The sequence below is a fragment of the Pongo pygmaeus genome, chromosome 7 (assembly GCF_028885625.2).
Source record: "Pongo pygmaeus isolate AG05252 chromosome 7, NHGRI_mPonPyg2-v2.0_pri, whole genome shotgun sequence".
NCBI classification, from domain to species: Eukaryota; Metazoa; Chordata; class Mammalia; order Primates; family Hominidae; genus Pongo; species Pongo pygmaeus.
Genome location: NC_072380.2, coordinates 113856454 through 113873102, shown reverse-complemented (window position 1 = coordinate 113873102; position 16649 = coordinate 113856454). Strand labels below are relative to the sequence as shown.

Here is a 16649-nt window from a genome sequence, read left to right as displayed (position 1 = left end):
TATTTTCAGCCTATGTGTGTCTCTGCACGTGAGATGGGTTTCCTGAATACAGCACACTGATGGGTCTTGACTCTTTATCCAATTTGCCAGTCCGTGTCTTTTAATTGGAGCATTTGGCCCATTTACATTTAAGGTTAATATTGTTATGTGTGAATTTGATCCTGTCATTATGATGTTAGCTGGTTATTTTGCTCATTAGTTGATGCAGTTTCTTCCTAGCCTCGATGGTCTTTACAATCTGGCATGTTTTTGCAGCAGCTGGTACTGGTTGTTCCTTTCCATGTTTAGTGCTTCCTTCAGGAGCTCTTTTAGTGCAGGCCTGGTGGTGACAAAAATCTCTCAGCATTTGCTTGTCTGAAAAGTATTTTATTTCTCCTTCACTTATGAAGCTTAGTTTGGCTGGATATGAAATTCTGGGTTGAAAATTCTTTTCTTTAAGAATGTTGAATATTGGCCCCCACTCTCTTCTGGTGTGTAGAGTTTCTGCCAAGAGATCAGCTGTTAGTCTGATGGGCTTCCTATTGTGGGTAACCTGACCTTTCTCTCTGGCTGCCCTTAACATTTTTTCCTTCATTTCAACTTTGGTGAATCTGACAATTAAATGTGTCTTGGAGTTGCTCTTCTCGAAGAGTATCTTTGTGGCGTTCTCTGTATTTCCTGAATTTGAATGTTGGCCTGCCTTGCTAGATTGGGGAAGTTCTCTTGGATAATATCCTACAGAGTGTTTTCCAACTTGGTTCCATTCTCCCCATCACTTTCAGGTACACCAATCAGATGTAGATTTGGTCTTTTCATGTAGTCCCATATTTCTTGGAGGCTTTGTTCATTTCTTTTTATTATTTTTTCTCTAAACTTCTCTTCTTGTTTCATTTCATTCATTTGATCTTCCATCACTGATACCCTTTCTTCCAGTTGATTGAATCGGCTACTGAGGCTTGTGCATTCATCACGTAGTTCTCGTGCCATGGTTTTCAGCTCCATCAGGTCCTTTAAGGACTTCTCTGAATTGGTTATTCTAGTTAGCCATTCATCTAATTTTTTTTTCAAGGTTTTTAACTTCTTTGCCATGGGTTCGAACTTCCTCTTTTAGCTTGAAGTAGTTTAATCATCTGAATCCTTCTTCTCTCAACTCGTCAAAGTCATTCTCCATCCAGCTTTGTTCTGTTGCTGGTGAGGAGCTGCGTTCCTTTGGAGGACAAGGGGGCACTCGGATTTTTAGAGTTTCCAGTTTTTCTGCTCTGTTTTTTCCCCATCTTTGTGGTTTTATCTACCTTTGGTCTTTGATGATGGTGATGTACAGATGGGGTTTTGGTGTGGATGTCCTTTCTGTTGGTTAGTTTTCCTTCTAACAGTCAGGACCCTCAGCTGCAGGTCTGTTGGAGTTTGCTGGAGGTCCACTCCAGACCTTGTTTGCCTGGGTATCAGCAGTGGAGGCTGCAGAACAGCGGATATTGGTGAACAGCAAATGTTGCTGCCTGATTTTTCCTCTGGAAGTTTTGTCTCAGAGGAATACCCGGGCATGTGAGGTGTCAGTCTGCCCCTACTGGGGGGTGCCTCCCAGTTAGGCTACTCAGGGGTCAGGGACCCACTTGAGGAGGCAGTCTGTCTGTTCTCAGATCTCCAGCTGCATGCTGGGAGAGCCACTACTCTCTTCAAAGCTGTCAGACAGGGACATTTAAGTCTGCAGAGGTTTCTGCTGCCTTTTGTTAGGCTATGCCCTGCCCCCAGAGGTGGAGTCTATAGAGGCAGGCAGGCCTCCTTGAGCTTCAGTGTGCTCTACCCAGATTGAGCTTCCCAGCCGCTTTGTTTATCTACTCAAGCCTCAGCAATGGCGGGCGCCCCTCCCCCAGCCTCCCTGCCGCCTTGCCGTTTGATCTCAGACTGCTGTGCTAGCAATGAGCAAGGCTCCATGGGCGTAGGATCCTCCAAGCCAGGCATAGGATATAATCTCCTGGTGTGCTGTTTGCCAAGACCATTGGAAAAGTGCAGTATTAGGGTGGGAGTGACCCGATTTTCCAGGTGCCATCTGTCACCCCTTTCTTTGACTAGGAAAGGGAATTCCCTGACCCCTTGCGCTTCCCAGGTGAGGTGATGCCTCGCCCTGCTTCAGCTCACACTCGGTGTGCTGCACCCACTGTCCTGCACCCACTTTCCGACACTCCGCAGTGAGATGAACCTGGTACCTCAGTTGGAAATGCAGAAATCACCCGTCTTCTGCGTCGCTCATGCTGGGAGCTGTAGACTGGAGCTGTTTCTATTTGGCCATCTTGGATCCACCCCTTTTTTTTTTTTTGAGACAGAGTTTTGCTCTTGTTGCCCAGGCTGGAGTGCAATGGCGCAATCTCGGCTCACCACAAACTCCGCCTACCAGGTTCAAGCGATTCTCCTGCCCCAGCCTCCTAGTAGCTGAGATTACAGGCATGAGCCACCACACCCGGCTAATTTTGTATTTTTGATAGAGACGGGGTTTCTCCATGTTGGTCAGTCTAGACTCGAACCCCTGACCTCAGGTGATCTGCCCACCTCAGTCTCCCAAAGTTCTGGGATTATAGGCGTGAGCCACCGCACCTGGCTTTCTTACAGTTTTTAAAGAGATTCTCCAAGGGCTGTATCCCCAACCCCAATTCTTTAGGAAATGGCTTGCCCTGGGCCAGGCGCAGTGGCTCACACCTCTAATCCCAGCACTTTGGGAGGCCGAGGTGAGCAGATCATTTGAGGTCAGGAGTTTGAGACCAGCCTGCCCAATATGGCGAAACCCCATCTCTACTAAAAATACAAAAATTAGCCGGGCATGGTGGCAGGTGCCTGTAGTCCTAGCTACTTGGGAGGCTGAGGCAGGGGAATTGCTTGAACTTGGGAGGCAGAGGTTGCAGTGAGCCGAGATTGTGCCACCGCACTCCAGCCTGGGCAACAGAGCGAGACTGTCTCAAAAAAAAAAAAAAAAGAAAAAGAAAAAGAAAAGGAAATGGCTTGCCCTAAGATCCCCTACAAGTATATGGAAGTTTTCCTTCTGTGGTAAACACGGAATGTCAAGTTGTCAACTTTAAGCAACTGGATCTTAAAGTGTGTTGTGTAGAATTCCTGAGCTAGCACTGAAGTGTTTTAACTGAAAAGCCCTGTGTCCAGTTAAAGAAGAGGTGAAAGGGGCACTTTGGGCCATGGGAAGAAGGTGACAGTAGAAGTGAAGGGAGTTGAACAAAAGAGCTGAGGAGGAACAAAGGCCTGTTGGGAGCTACAGGTCAGAGCAGGAGGAGAGTCATCCAGGACCAGAAAACAGACAAAAACTGCAACTTCCACCTTGGGAACCAGAATATCTCATGTGAAACTAGAGAGTATGGAGAGCCAGGGCATAATGAGAGCACTGGGCTAGGTGAGGATGAGACACCAAGGATTGTGATGAGTGCCTGCTACATAGCAGGCACATAAGATCTGTCTCAAGCTTGGAGCTGTATTACCTGGGTGCCCCTAATTGCAGCCTGCATTCAGTTTGAACACTTGTAAATTCTTTGTTACTATGGTCTCATGGCCTCTGACCAAAGCTGATTCAGGAAGTAAGAAGGAGGATATATTTCTAAGACCAGGAAGATGTCTTAACTGCATTTAACACAAGAGAGGGTAGACCGCCTTAAAAGGACCCTGGGACAGGCTGTTCCCTGGGAAGATTTGAAAGCCAGTCCAGGGATTGCCTGTAATTCACTGTAGTCTTGCTTACCACTCACATAGTTGAGAGCTCTGGCCCCAGAGCTGGGCTCACATCTTTCCAACTTGTTTTGGAATTCTCCTTTGACAGAGTGTCTCAGAGAAAACATTACTACATGCTATAAGAGTGGGAGGTTTCATGGATTACCCGTGGGCCTCTGGCAACTGGACTAAGGATTCCAGGCCCAGAGTTTGGGACCTACACACTTGAAATCTGAAGATTAATGCTTGATCCTCCTCTGAAGGGGGGTTAAGCCTCTGCTAGTTGATTACAAATGTTCCAGATACAAATCTTTAAGGTGAGAACTCTGTGAACAGCAACAGCCACAGAAAATTTCCATGAAAAGCCTTACCTTCGTTCATTACTCAACTTTGTGAATTTTGAGGACTTAATGAGACATTTAAAATAAAGAAAGGAATTAAAGGCTGAGGATATGTTGGACTGGCTTAAATTGGGCAATGAGAAGCCTAAGGTGCTGTTTCAGGATATTATTCACCCTATAAAAACAAAATGTATTTGTTCGCAGTAAACATGTCAGAACAGCAGCTCTAGAGAACAAGTATAGACTGGTTGCTGTCCAATCTGCCAATTTTCAGATAAAAGACCAGGATCTGGCCGGGCACGGTGGCTCACGCCTGTAATTCCAGCACTTTGGGAGGCTGAGGTGAGCAGATCATGAAATCAGGAGATCGAGACCATCCTGGCCAACATGGTGAAACCCAGTCTCCACTAAAATACAAAAAAATTAGCCGGGCATGGTGGTGGGCGCCTGTAGTCCCAGCTACTTGGGAGGCTGGGGCAGGGGAATTGCTTGAACCTGGGAGGCAGAGGTTGCCGTGAGCCGAGATCACACTGCTGTACTCCAGCCTGGTGACAGAGCAAGACTCTGTCTCAAAAAAAAAAAAAAAAAAAAAAAAGACCAGGATCTGATAAGTGACAGATTACCATGAGAACATTTGCAGTGGGATTTTTTTCTGATTTTCTGATTTATCATTTCAGCACCAAACATGTAAGTATGTCCATAAAATGTTAAGACAACTGCTGTTCTCACAATGTATTTACAGTATTTATTGAAAGGAGGAGAAAGCTCTGTTTGATGGCAACCCTAAAACCATCAAAACTCCATGACCTGTCAAACAGCAAGCAGACCTAGTGTTTGTGGAATAGGGTTGCTACAGAGTAAGGCCAAATCCCTGAACTCTATATAAAAATATTTTCATCCTCTTCATGAGCAAATCCCATGTCCTCTCCATGCACCCGTTCATGAATCTATAAAAAGGAGAGAATTATCCCTGTTCAGTGTGTCCCACACCTCAATATTTTGCATACTACCCCTTCATGATTTTTGCAATATGATCATAGCATTGTGTCTATAATATTATTTATTGAGTGTATTTTAAAATATCAACTCACTGTTTTTTCAACCTAGAGTATTTTTGTATAAAATTTGTTATTAAGCCTCTCTTTTTTTCTTTCTTTCTTTCTTTCTCTCTCTCTCTCTTTCTTTCTTTCTTTCTTTGTTCGATACTGGGTCTGGATCTGTCGCCCAGGTGGAGTGCAGTGGTGCAATCTCAGCTCACTGCAGCCTTGACCTCCTAGGCTCAAGCAATCCTCCCACCTTAGCCTCAGCCTCCCAAGTAGCTGGACTACAGGTGCTTGCCACCACGCCCAGCTAATTTTTATATTTTTGGTAGAGATGAGGTTTCGCCACGTTTCCCAGGCTGGTCTCAAATTCCTGGGCTCAAGCAATCTGCGTGCCTCAGCCTCTCAAAGTGCTGGGATTACAGGCGTGAGCCACCGTACCTGGCTGGCCTTCCTTCTTTCCTACCTTCCTTCCCTTTCTTTTTTCTTTTTCCTTTCTCTCTCTTTTTCTTTGTCTTTCTTTCCTTCCTTCCTTCTTTCCCTTTCACTCACCCTCTCTCTTTTTCTTTCTTTCTTTCTCTCTCTGTTTCTTTCTTTCTTTCTCTCTCTGTTTCTTTCTTTCTTTCTCTGTTTCTTTCTTTCTTTCTCTCTCTGTTTCTTTCCTTCCTTCCTTCCTTCCTTCTTCTGGGGTTTTGCTTTGTCACAGGCAGGAGTGCAGTGGCATGATCACAGCTCACTATAGCCTTGATTTCCCAGTCTCAAGCAATGCTCCCATCTTAGCCTCCTGAGTAGCTGTAGCTACAGGCATGCACCACTATGCCTGGCTAACTTTTTAACTTTTTTTATGGAGTCTTGCTCTGTCGCAAGGTTGGAGTGCAGTAGCACGATCTCGGCTCACTGCAACCTCTGCTTCCTGGGTTCAAGCAATTCTTCTGCCTCAGCCTCCCAAGTATCTGGGACTACAGGCCCAAGCCACCACACCTGGCTAATTTTGTATTTTTAGTAGAGACGGGGTTTCACCATGTTAGCCAGGATGGTTTCTATCTCTTGACCTCGTGACCCACCCGCCTTGGCCTGCCAAAGTGCTGGGATTACAGGCGTGAGCCATCGCGCCTGGCCAACTTTTTAACTTTTTGTAGAGACAGGGTGTCTCCATGTTGCCCAGGCTGGTCTTGAACTCCTGGGCTCAAGTAATCCTCCTGCCTTGGCCTCCCAAAGTGCTGAGATTACAGGCATGAGCCAACACACCTGGCCAATACATAACTATTAAAAAAAAAAAAAATGTTGGCTTGCTTTTGAAAAAGAGCTAAAGAGGTCTTGTGTAACCATTAGTGGTATGCAGAGTACATTTTGGAAAACACTGCCTGACTCTATGGAAGTTGCTGGGTGTGAGTGAAACTTTACAAAACCTGCCCAATTTACCTGTGGAAGAGGCCCATTGTTTCCAATATTCTCACTAATTGGCTGATTGATCCTGAGTTAGTCACTTTACCTCCTACAACTTCATTTTCTCATCTGAGGAAGTTGGGCTAAACAATTTATTTTTGTCTCTATTTGTGATTTTCCAAGATTCTGCTTGCAGGGCCCAGCATCCCAGCAGATGATGCCAAAAGCTGTGTAGCTATGAACACAGGTCAGTTCCCTGTCACCATCCCGTGACATACTTAATCTTCCTGGGAATTTTGCAGAATTTTGCTTTTCCTTAACCATGGTTAAGGAATACTCCTCTCAGCCAGTTTATGAAATAAAATCCCCCTTTCTCTACTTTGGGTGAGTTGCAGTGGGGAAAAACGACAAATAGAAAAATGGAACTTGGTGGGTTGCTTTGAAGGACTGCTGATTTAATATCTTCTCTTGTCTCCTCATTTGTCTAACACCCCAACTACTCTAGAATGATCTTGGGGCAAAGAAAAACCTAATTTGATTACTCCACACCTAGGAGCACAGTGAGGATACATAATGAGAATAATAATGCACAGTTAATAATGTTTCACCAGTCTAATACAGTAATGGCAAGCCAGCTACTATCACTGTGCCTTTATTTCCTCATTTGTAAAAGAAGGAGTTTGAACCAGATGATTTTTTCTTTATTTAAAATTTTAATTTATTATACCTTTTTAAAAAATTATTAGAAATGAGGTCTCACTATGTTGTCCAGGCTGGAGAGCAGCAGCTGTTCACAGGCAGGATCATAGCGCACGATAGCCATGAACTCCTGGGCTCAAGCGATCCTTCTGCCCCAGCCTTCTGAGTAGCTGGGACTACAGGTGTGCACCACTGTGCCTGGCCTGAAACAAATGATTTGTGAAACTTCTACCAGCTTTAATGTTCTTTGATTGTATAATCTCAATTTATTTTTTTTAAACAAAAAGTGCAAAATTTTAAATTTGATAGAATCCCTTCTAACCTGCTTGTATTAGAAGACAAGAATAGGGCCGGGTACGGTGGCTTATGCCTGTAATCCAAGCACTTTGGGAAGCCAAGGTGAGTGAATCACTTGAGGTCAGGAGTTCGAGACCAGCCTGGCCAACATGGTAAAACCCCGTCTCTATTAAAAATACAAAAAATTAGCCAGATGTGGTAGCGTGCACCTGTAATCCTAGCTACTCAGGAGGCTGAGGCAGCAGAATCATTTGAACCCGGGAGATGGAGGTTGCAGTAAGCCGAGATTGCGCCACTGCTCTCCAGCCTGGGTGACAGAGTGAGACTCCATCCCAAAAGAAAAAAAAAAAAAAAAGAAGACAAGAATAAACTTATCTTTCAGGATAGGATAATCATCTATCAAACTTTTACATGTATATCTTTTGTAGGTTTTCAGAACTATGCAACAGTCTGTGGAGCAACTGAATCTAAATGTTACGTGGCTGTGGTATTCATTATTTCATTCATTTCCTTGCTCATTCTTTCTTCAAACATGCTCTGTGTACCTATTATGTCCCAGGTAGTAGAGTAGAGTGATTTAGAGTGTAGCTCTGGAAGCAAAATAGCTTGGGATTGAATCCCATTTTCACTACACATCAGCTCTTTGACCTTAGATAAGTGACTTCACCTCTGTAAGCCTTCCTTTTTTCTTTCTTCTTTATCTATAAACCAAAAATGACAATAGTATTGATCGTAACCGTAGGGTTATCGAAGACTAAAAGAGATAGCAGGTAGAAAGTCAAATGCCCAGAGTACAGCTAGCACTCAATAAATCGTAGTTGCTGTCATCATCTTCATCACCACTCTGATGGGCTGAATTGTGCCCCGTCCCCTCCAAATTACTTCCATATGTGGAAGTCCTCATCCTCACTACCTCAGAATGTGCCTGTATTTGGAGATTTGGAAATAGGGCCTTTGAAGAGGTAATTAAGGTGACATGCAGTCAAGTGGGTGGATCCTAATCCAATCTGACCAATGTCACGTAAGAAGAGGAGATGAGGACACAGATGCACGCAGATGGAAGCTCATGTGAAGAACATGTGGGAAAGACTGCCATCTACAAGCAAAGGGGAGGGGCCTCAGAATGAAATCAGTCCTGCCAATGTGCTGGTCTTGAATTTTTAGCCTCCAGAACTGTGAAAAAATAAATTTGTTGTTTAAGCCACCCAGTCTGCTGTGTTTGTTCCAGCAGCGCTAGCAAACCTGTACACTCATCATCATCATCATCATCATCATCATCAGGATGTGCTGGGATTCAAAGACGATTATGACTTAACTCTTCTTCAGAGAACTCACATCTAAAAGGAGGAGACAAGCACATAGGCCCATGTACTTTACAACACAGGGTGATACTGACGGAAATAGAAATTTGTACCATGAGAGCACAGGAGGGAAGATGCTCTACGATGTAGGGGAGGGGAGTACTCAACGAAAAGTAAAGGAGAAAAAGGTAAATGGTTATAAAAGATGCTAGGTCTAGGCCAGGCGCGGTAGCTCACGCCTGTAATCCCAGCACTTTGGGAGGCTGAGGCAGGTGGATCACAAGGTCAGGAGATCGAGACCATCCTGGCTAACACGGTGAAACCCCGTGTCTACTAAAAATACAAAAAAAATTAGCCGGGCATAGTGGCAGATGCCTGTAGTCCCAGCTACTTGGGAAGCTGAGGCAGGAGAATGGAATGAACCCAGGAGGCAGAGCTTGCAGTGAGCCGAGGTCGTGCCACTGCACTCCAGCCTGGGCAACAGAGCGAGACTCCACCTAAAAAAATAAAAAATAAATAAAAATAAAAAATACTAGGTCTAAAAAGATCAAGAAAGGTCATTTGTCAGATAAGGTAGGACAGGGAATTGTAGTCAAGGGGACAGCACAAGTGGAATGCATGTGTGACAAGGGCTTTTTTCAGAATTTGTTATTTTGTTCCGTAACATGGGACTTCACCTGTTTGTGAGGGAGAGAAAGTAGAACCTAACCAATGCCAAGTGAAATGCCATTAATCAGCTAGATAAGCTGCTGCCCAAACATTCGTTTCTACTGTCCAGATAACTTAAGGATACCTCAAAAAGAGAAATTCCCATTTCAGCCCAACAGAAGCACTTAGCAAGCTTGGTGTTTGTTTTTTTGTTGTTTGGAGGCTAAGGTAACATGACCCCTCAGCTTTAGTTCGGAAGGACTAAGAAGACAATAGGAGTGGGGGAGAAATAACCTAGTTCAGAGGAGGTAGTTAAAGTATAATCCATTTCTTTTGGTGTGTGTGTATATATATATATATGACAATGTATATACATAAAATAGGATTATAACTCCTTCATATAAAATCCTCATAATAAATTTAAAAAAACATGCCTTTAAATGAGCCGGAATAAGCAAGGTGGGAGCTGATATTATTCTCTGCCTGCTTCAAGGATTGTTGGGGATTAATGAGCTAATGTCTGTAAAGCTCTGTAGCAACGTAGAAGAAAAGAACTCAAAAACAAGGACGCGCTATTATCTCCTCCTCCACTTCCTGAAAGCTAGAAGAGAGAACACACAAAAAAATTTGCCTCAGCATATCTTTTTTAATATAATAAAATGATTAAATAATATTTTGTTAAAAGACCAAAAAATTCCTCCATTTTACTGTTATGGCAACTTTTGTGGCTCCATAGTTCTTTCATTTTTACTCTTCTTCTTCTTCTTTTTTTTTTTTTTTAAGAGACAAGGTCTTGCTCTATTGCCCAGGCTGGAATGCAGTGCTGTGGCTCAATCATGACTCACTGCAGCCTCAAACTCCAGGGCTCACGCAATCCTCCCTCTCACCTCAGCCTCCCAAAGTGCTGGGATTACAGGTATGAACCACCGTGACTGCCTAAATTAAAAAAATTTTTTTTATAGAGACAGTGTCTCACTTTGTTGCCCAGGCTGGTCTTAAACTCCTGGCTTCAAGCGATCCTCCTACCTCAGCCTCCCGAGGTACTGGGATTACAGGCATGAGCTATTGCACCCAGCCCTCATCTTTATTCTGATTCATTCATGGTTGTAATCATTTATGTACTTTGTATTTTAAATACTTACGGGTTTTGCTGTATTTTGCCTGAACTTTTTGCTTTTACTTAATATATCACACAATTTCTTTGAGTTGCCATATAATCTTTGTAACAATTTTTAAAATGTTATGTGGAAGTATAATTTATATGCTGTAAAAGTTGCCTATCTTACTGTTTAATTCAGTGACTTTTAGTAAATTTATAGAGTTGTGCAACCATAACTAAAATCCAGTTTTAGAACATTTCCATCAGCCTCAAAACTGCCTCGTGTCCCCTTGGAATTTCCAGTCTCACCCACCTGCCACAGGCAAACACTGATCTGCTTTCTGTTTTATAGATTTGTATTTCCCAGAAATGCTATGTAAATGAATTTCTGGCTTATTTCACTTGGCAAAATCTTTTTGAGGTCCATCCATGTGGTAGTATGTATCAGTAGTTTGCTCTTTTTTATTGCTGAGTAATATTTCATTATATGAATTACCGCACTTTGTTTATCCAGTCACTGGGTGATGGACATTTGGATTGTTTGCAATTTGTGGCTATTATGAATAATGCTGTCATGAACATATGTCTTTGTGTGGACATATGCTTTCATTTCTTTTGGCCAGATAACTAGGAGTGGAAATGCTGCTGGCAATTCTGCTTAACCTTTTAAAAAAACTTCCCAATTGTTTTCCTAGGTGGCTATACCATTTTACACTCCCACCAACAATGTAGGGAGGTTCCGGTTTCTCCACATCCTCTCCAGCTCTCGTTATTGTCTATTTTTAAAATTATAGACTTTAAAAGTGAGCAGAAAGTGGTATTTAATGTGGTTTCAGTTTCCATTTTTCTAATAACCAATAATGTTAAGCATCTGTTGTGCACCTATTAGAGTTTCATGTATCTTTGGTGAAATGTCCATTCCAGTCTTTAGTCTTTTTTTTTGAGACTGAGTCTTACTCTGTCTCCCAGACTGGAGTGCAGTGGTGCAATCTTGGCTCACTGCAGCCTCGACCTCCCAGGCTCAAAGCATCCTTCCACCTCAGCATCCTGAGTAGCTGGGACTACAGCCACATGCCACCACGCCCAGACAATTTTTGCATTTTTTTTTGTACAGATGGGGTTTCACCATGTTGCCCAGACTGTTTTGTCATTTTAAAATTAAATTCCTTGTCTTCTTGTTATCGAGTTATAAGTTGTGCCAGGCACTGTGCTAAGTGCTTTACAGCCATTATATCACTGAATCTTCACAACTACTCTTAAGGCATATATGATTGTCTTCATTGGACATATGAGGAAACTGAGTTAGATAGGTCAACCTATAATGATCATTGGATAGATAGCAGAGCCAAGACTGCAGCCCGGGAATTCTTCTTGTCTTGCTGCTGAAATACTTATTCACTCTCATGAGCAGTATTCACTCACTGGAAGGAGTAACGGGGATAGAGGAGTTCACCAACCTATTTCTCTAGATTTGTGTTTCACCAGATGTATTCATCTTCTCTGCACACCTTTATCAATGCTTTCATTATATTTCACAATAAGTGCACGGGGACTTGCGGACTGAGGTAATGGATTTTATAGACATAAAAACTGTTATGAACTTAGAAACTGCCAAAAAGTGAAAGATTAACCACTGAAGGAACCCAGAAAATGATTCTCACTCTTTAATTAATGTCTCCTAGCCTTCATCAGTCTCTCACCGGTGACTATGGAACTGAAGAAAGCTGTCTATTTTTGTTTTATTTTTTATGTTGAATGTGCAGATTTATTTGAAGTCTTTCCAGGACACTCAGTGCTGGGCTTCTGCACTCTCCTTAGGCATCCTTACTATGTATTTTTCATACACTCCCTCCTACTGAAGAGCTCTCAAGCCTTGTAAACCAAGGACGCAGCAGCTCCTGCTCCCTTGACCTGGCAGTGTGGACTGAGCGGAAGACATCCAGATAGGTGACAGAGCGCACAGCCAGGCGTTGGGGGTGCTGTCCTTCAGAACAAAATGAGAACCTTTGCAGCGGTGGAGACACTGGCATCACTGTCATTCTTGGCTCAGAGGAACAGCCACGGACAAAGCAACAGGGGCCCTGCCTGGGGACCTGCAGCTTAACGTAATGGAGACAGTTTGAGCTGAGAGCAACGGAGACACAGTTTCTGAGCTCTGCCCAGCAGGCCCCATGCAGGTGGCCCGGGCCAGGAGAGTTTGGGCATCTGCTTTGTCCAGGTGGGAATTTGGGCTGCTTGGCCCAGGACTCAGCCCACTCTCAGTCAAAAGCTGGCATTGATATGGGAAGCAGGTCCAGTTTCATTCCAGGGCTGCACCCTGAAACAGCACAAGCCTAAAAGTAGTTCTTCCTTCCCTGGGGAGAGGCTGAGAGTGCAAGGACTAAAGCCTCACACCCTCCCTTCCAACTACCTGCGGCCAGAACTAACCCCACACTCCAAGCTATTGTTCAAATGTTTTCTTCTGCCCAGAATGACCTTCTCACCTTCCTATCTGCCATTCTTCCAGGTGCAGCTCGAATGCCCTCTAAGTCATTCACGCCACATGAATGTATGCTAGGCACGCTTGCAGACCTGGGAAACGGCCCTCCGTCTCCCTGGTGTGAATCATCTCTCCCTCCCCAGTGCTCTCTTAGCATCTTGTTTCTCTCTGTTATGGTTTTTATACTGCGAGCTGCTGTTCTGCTCTAATGCTCTTAGGCTGCATCCTAGAGTTTCTTCTTCTGCTCTTGATTATGAGCTTCTATCTTCCAGCCCTTGGCTCAGCCAGCTGCTTCTGACTTCCTGGATCTCACTTACCCACAAGACTCTTGTTTTGTTTTGTTTTTCTCAGCATATTTATTAACAATCCCTATAATCAGCGCTTCTTGTCATACACTTGGTTAACACTGGTGTAACCCCAACCTGGAGATCTAGCTTGGATTCTGACCATTGCCTTGACTCAGAGCTTGGTGTTAGTTGTACTACCCCATGACGAACCTAAGCTATGACCATCTCAGCCATAGAAACTCAGCAGCAAGAGTGCCTTCTATGCCTTACATATATTTATATATTTTAGTTGTAATTTCTTTTGCTATATACAAAATTACCTTATAATGGAGGAGGTGTGGTTGTGAGAGTTGAATGTGGCTGTGTGGGGAATAGATATCTCTGGCCTCCTGAGAAATATGCTCCTTCCCGGGTGCTGAGAGTGAGGAGCAGGGTCTGGGTGCAGCTGGTGTCTTTTAGCTCTCGAAGCTGGTCAGGAGGGCAGGGCAGGGAAGAGCAGGTGGACCCCTTGCCCTCATCACAGCCTCTGATGCTGTTGCCCATGATGCCTTCTGAAGCCCTCTCCTGCCTCAGTTCTCTTCCTATTTTTCCATTCCTTCTCAGCCTCCTTTGCGGCATCCTCTTTTTCTACTCACTTTTTTTTTTTTTCCGAGATGAAGTCTTGCTCTGTTGCCCAGGCTGGAGTGCGGTGGCACCATCTCAGCTTACTGCAACCTCTGCCTCCCAGGTTCAAGCGATTCTCCTGCCTCAGCCTCCCGCGTAGCTGGAGCTACAGGTGTGCACCACCACGCCCAGCTAATTTTTGTATTTTTAGTAGAGACGGGGTTTTACCATGTTGGTCAGGCTGGTCTCGAATTCCTGATCTCAAGTGATCCACCTGCCTCAGCCTCCGAAAGTTCTGGGATTACAGGCGTGAGCCACTGCGCCCAGCCTCTACTCACTTCTAGAGGCGTTCCCTAGCCTTCTCTTCCTCCATTGGCCTGCTCTGTGATCTCAGTCTGCCCCATAAATTAACTTCCACATATAGTCAAGGATTCCCAAATCTATCTCCAGTTCAGACCTCTCCTGGAGCTCCAGACCCATAGATAATCAGCTGTGTCCTGTTCCTCCTTGGGAACAAATGTGACCAAATAATCCAATTCTCATTTGTTAGAGACGGGCTGTGGGACGTTGAAGATGGAATGATGCATTGACTCATCCGTTCACTCACCCGTCCACCCAGCCATGTCTGCTGGATGCTGAGCACAGGGTTAGGCACCAGGAACCCAAAGAGGATTAAGACATGGTATCATTGTCATGGAGCCCAGGTCCACGTGACGCATGAGAGATGACATATAATACAATGTGCTAAACATAATGCTTGACAGATATAAGCAAAGTAGAAAAGTACCCTGGGGTAAGAATTTCTCACTCTGCCTATAGAAAACTTCATGGACAGGGTGCTTGGAGAAATTCCTGGAGATCTCTGGATTTTTGTGTATGTGGGCATTCAAGCACATATAGATAAGTGTTCAGTAAATATATAGCAAGCGTGGTGGCCGGACACGGTGGCTCACACCTGTAATCCCGGCACTTTGGGAGGCCAAGATGGGCAGATCACTTGAGGTCAGGAGTTCAAGACAAGCCTGGCTAACATGGTGAAACCCCAACTCTACTAAAAATACAAAAATTAGCCGGGCCTGGTGGCTCATGCCTTTAGTCCCAGCTACTCAGGAAGCTGAGGCAAAAGAATCACTTGAACCCAGGAGGCAGAGGCTGCAGTGAGCTGAGATAATGCCACTGTATTCCAGCCTGGACAATAGAGTGAGGCCCTGTCTCAAAAATATATATGTATATATAGCAAGTGTGAGAATGGAAGCCAGTAGCCAATGCTAAGCCGGGGCTAAAGATGGTGGATTAAGAAGGAAGAGGGAGGCCAGGGTCATTGCTGATATTATGGGGCAGCCAGCCTGACCCTGAACTCCATATTTCTTTTATATGAGAGAAAAGCAGACCATTCTCTTTTTAAAGGCTTCTGTTAACCCTTTCCTTGCTGCCTAACAAAATTCTTAAGGAATATGAAAAAAGAGCCTTAGAGATCAACTGGTCCTGTTTTGTAGTAGAGCTCTCAATCTTAAACCTGTTACTGTAAAATCTTAGATGCCCTGTCAGTTGAAGTTAGGAATGAGTCTCTCATCAACCTTCCTACCTATGGCTGCCCATGAAACACTTCTGCAGATTCCTAAGCCTCCTGGAAATAACTGAAAACCATCATAGCCTCTTTTTTTTTTTTTAATAGCTGAGAAAATAAAAGCTATGAGAGATCAAATAATTGGCCCAAGGTTGCAGAGGTAGATTGTGCTGAGGCCAAAACCAGATTAAGGTCTTGTGATGCTGCCCACTGCTTGCTTTTCTTCCTTCCCTCTAGGACTCTGATATGGGGAGACTGGAAGGGACAGAGCGAAGTGCTAATGAAGAATGGAGGTTTGTACTCTGAATTGTAGAAAGTAAAAGGGCAGGAAAACAGGGGAGGGATGAAGACAGAAAAACACTGGAGCTGCAGTATTGAGACCATCCATCGATTAGCCTGCTCTGTGTCCAGGGCTACCTGAGGATACTGAGAAATCGTGGTCCTCAAATACTGCCTTGTAACTGATTTTATTATCCTTGCTCTGGTAGGTTTTCTTTCCCGATGTGAAGATGCTTCTGCAATCGATCAACTAGTCTGCAGCTTCTAAGAATCACATAGGGGTGCTCAGCACTATATGAAATGTGCAGATACAAAGGAGTAACAGAGACGGCCCTTTCCAGAAGAGATTGCTCTGGGGAGTTTGCCCAGTTTGCGACATCCTCTTAACTTCCCACCCTACATTCATTCACAAGAAGTGGGCTCCTGGCAGTCGTGCTCATCAACTGCACGGCAGAGGCAGTCATGACCCTGCACCCTGGGCCCGGTCGACTGGACTACAGATGTCCATTTGACCCACAGATAATCAATCAGAGCCTATTCCCAGGGAGGGTGTGGGGTGGGGTTGAGGGGAGGAAAGGAGAGAGAATGACAGAAGAGGAACAGGAAGGAGGAGGAAGAGGAGGAGGAGGAGAAGGAGAAGAAGAGGAAGAAGAGGAAGAGGAAGAAGAACAAGAAGAAGAAGAAGAAGAGAAAGAAGAAAAAGAAGAAGAAGAAGAGGGAGAAAAAGAAGAGGAGGAGAAGGGAGAAGGAGAAAAAGAGGAATAGAATGAGGAAAAGGAGAAGCAGAGAGAGGAGAGACGAGGAAAGGAGATGAGCAATGGCCAGATGGTGAGACCAAGGTAAAAACACAGAGATTTAGTTGGCAATCTTCTGCCTTCTACATGTAATGCACACCAGAGAATGCAGATATCCTTGGAGAGAGTGGAATGGACACTTGCAGAG

At 44.3% G+C, this 16649-nt stretch overlaps 1 long non-coding RNA gene across 1 annotated transcript in view; it reads left to right on the top strand.

Moving 5' to 3' along the window:
* Window positions 1-15976, top strand: part of LOC134740026 (uncharacterized) — an 80700-nt gene extending 64724 nt beyond the window's left edge. The window contains exon 2 of the long non-coding RNA XR_010127266.1: window positions 15917-15976. This is a non-coding gene — a long non-coding RNA (uncharacterized LOC134740026). The remainder of the gene's footprint in view (window positions 1-15916) is intronic.
* Window positions 15977-16649: the final 673 nt, after the last annotated feature.